Genomic DNA, 3,144 nt, shown 5'->3' with positions numbered 1-3,144 from the left:
TCTTTTAGTTCCATTTTATTGGATTTGAATATTATTTGGAGTGGATTTCAACAACAAGAAATACATTTAAGCTTAATGGAGGTTATGTTAATAATCAGTTTCAGCATGAAAAAAAGTCACATAATATGTCTCAATTTAAATGTTGACTTCCATCTTTAATTTTTTTTAAAGAAAATTTGTGGCTCTTCAATGGTTGAGCCACCCCCCACACCACCACCACCATTACTCGAGCTTTGGAAATACCGCTGTGTTATAACTTGACTGGTCACTCAATAAAAATGTGTGGAGTAAAGAAAAAACAAACTGTGCTTTTCAGTGCGTTTTTACCACTAATCTTAAATAAAAATTAACATCTTCTACATTTATGTTAACTTTAAAAGGAGGTCAGACAGAATGTATACAAACAGCAAGGACATTTTTATTTGGATGATTATTTCTTTGGTCTAATACAGTGCTTCTCAACCTTTTTTGGGCCAGCGCCCCCCTAGCCTTTATCCAGGTCCCTCACCGCCCCCCACCAAAGAATTTGCAGGCTACTTTACACTGACCATTATTTTATCATTAATATTACTATCACTATTGTAGATGTTTTGATTTTTATGTTTTTGTTTCTGTATTTATCATCAAAAATAATTTCCCAGAGAACAAAAAAGTCATGGGAATAGAAATTATTTTCACAGGCGTCTACAAAAAATGCAATGAATATTCAAGTTAAAATTGGTAGGCCTAACAGCAGCCAGTCAGAGTGGAAAAAAATATTCTTATTCTTTGCCATTTTCTAGTTGTTAAATATTCCACAAAATGACTTTGAACTATTTGCAAACGACTGAGGTCTGCAACATTAAAACATGGATAGAACTGTAACTACATTAATCATAGCTCTTCTTCTCTTCAGTGTTTGTCAGTTTCTGGTGGTGCAGCTCTGTGCTGCCTTCAGGAGAATGGGACATCAGAGTATCATCCATAAAATTTCACCCACATGGCATTTATTGTGCAAACCAGAGCTTTTAGTGGAAAAACAAAAGTTTCAGGTCCTTTTAATGCCATACAAATATGAGACAGAAACATGGATTATATCTTTATATAGACCTGTCTATTGATTATAGATTAATAGTTTTACTGGACAGAAATTACAAAGAACAAATCTGGTTCTTAATTAAATCCTAATGAGTCAAATTGAAAGTGTCATGGAGTCATCAGCCTCATGACATTAACACTCACATGAAAAATAATATTGAAGAAATAAATATATCAAATCTAATTAAAAACATAAATAAGTGATTAGTTCTTTACTGTTATGGTCTGTAAGATATATTTATTCTCAGTACTAGATGTGGTCTCAACAAACCCATGACATTTCAACAATATTATTTTACCTTTTATATGGAAATAGTGTCTGTTTATTCTTGCCATACAGTCCTCTGTACTAATTATTGCTCGAAATGTCTTGCCATACCAGTTTATTCCTCTGTATTTACTTTAGTTTCCTAGTTTATTCTTGCATTTTGTTCTTAATTCATTTCCATTTAGTTTCTTTTGATTAGTATTATCTTCTCTTGGTTTATTGCTATGTCCACTTTAGTTTCTTTTCTGTTGCTACATTTATTTGATCATTTATTGACCCTCACCATCAGTAATCTTCACTCATCACCTGCTGCGCCGCCTAATCGTCATGTGTTTCCCATCATGTGTTGATTTTTCCACTGTTCAGCGTCGGATTCTCTGTTTTTATGCCATAATTCACATCTAGTTCGTCGCTCCGTTTTATGTCCTGCTTCTCCTGTTTCAGAGTTTTGCGCAATGTGCACGTCTTTTTTTTGTTTTTAAGCCCCTAAGGTGCAGGGCGGTCGGGAAGCTTATCGATGGGAAAAGGCAGACTGACATAAACCTTTTAAAACAACGGAAACAATTTCTGCATTCTGATTAATGAAATTTAAAAGTGCTGTGTTGTTCTATCACCCCCGTTTCATACCGGACCACTTACAGCTCCGTGTTAATGCTATAAAATGAACGCTCTCTATCGTGGTATCACTCATGGAGGGATTTCTTAATTTCTTTATTTAAACTGGTTCATTTTTCAGAGGGTTACACAGTGAGGGTATCGTGATTTTAGCTACCAGTAGCAGGAGCGGAGCTGCGCCAAGAAGCTAACAGAAGTTAACAAACACTGAATAGAAGAAGAGCTGCCATCGATACAGCTGCAGCCAAGCATGATTTAATGTTACACAATACAGTTTCACCTCAAAGTCTAAACTGGTATTGTTGTGCATTTAAGGTGTAAAGTTTACCTTCGACCAAACGCCCCCCAAAGGCATCCCAGCGCCCCCCTTTTGTAAAAATGTCCGCCAGCGCCCCCTGCCGTCCTCTGAACGCCCCCTGGGGGGCGGTACCGCCCACGTTGAGAACCGCTAGTCTAATACATCTTATACTGCTAGAAAACCAATTTAGTTCTCCTTTAAAGGTGGCATTTTTGTAGCAGAAATTCCTCGAGAATGTGGGTTGACGAATAAAAAACAGCACATTCTGCTATTTACTCTTGCTTCATATCATCTATTGGGTTGCATAGTTAAAGTCTAATTCAATTTCACAATTTATTCAGCCGGCCTAAACAATGAGGGTCACCAGATAGGTCACACACTGCTGTGGGAGGACATCGCATTCTCAGAAAAATATGGTGGTTTTAGAAACCTTGGCACAATCCTAGCTAATTGTAAAAGTGTTCGGTGGGAGTTGGACAGAGAACATTAATTTGTATGCTTGTGTTGATGAAAAAATACTATTTCCACTGGCGGGTTATTTCACGTATAACATGGGAAAAATGTCAACTAAGAAATAAAATACACTGCTAGTGGAAATAGTATTTTTGGATCAATATTAAGAAATTATCGACTTAAAACAAGCTCCTATATCTTGCTGAAAAGTTATTTTTAAATAGTTGTGTCTCATTTAAAGTGTACAAATATCTTATTGCACTTGAAATCAGACAAATCCAACTTACAAATAACTTTGAGTCAGTCATATCTTAATATTGATGGCAAAATACAAGTTATACTGACAAATTTAACTTTTAATATGGGAAAAATGTCTTGTTGGAAGAGAAAAAAAATGTACCAGTGGAACTAGTACTTTTTAAAAATCAATATT

The sequence above is a fragment of the Poecilia reticulata genome, chromosome 12, assembly GCF_904066995.2.
Source record: "Poecilia reticulata chromosome 12, P_reticulata-male-v2, whole genome shotgun sequence".
Lineage (NCBI taxonomy): Eukaryota > Metazoa > Chordata > Actinopteri > Cyprinodontiformes > Poeciliidae > Poecilia > Poecilia reticulata.
Note: the sequence above shows the minus strand (reverse complement) of the source record.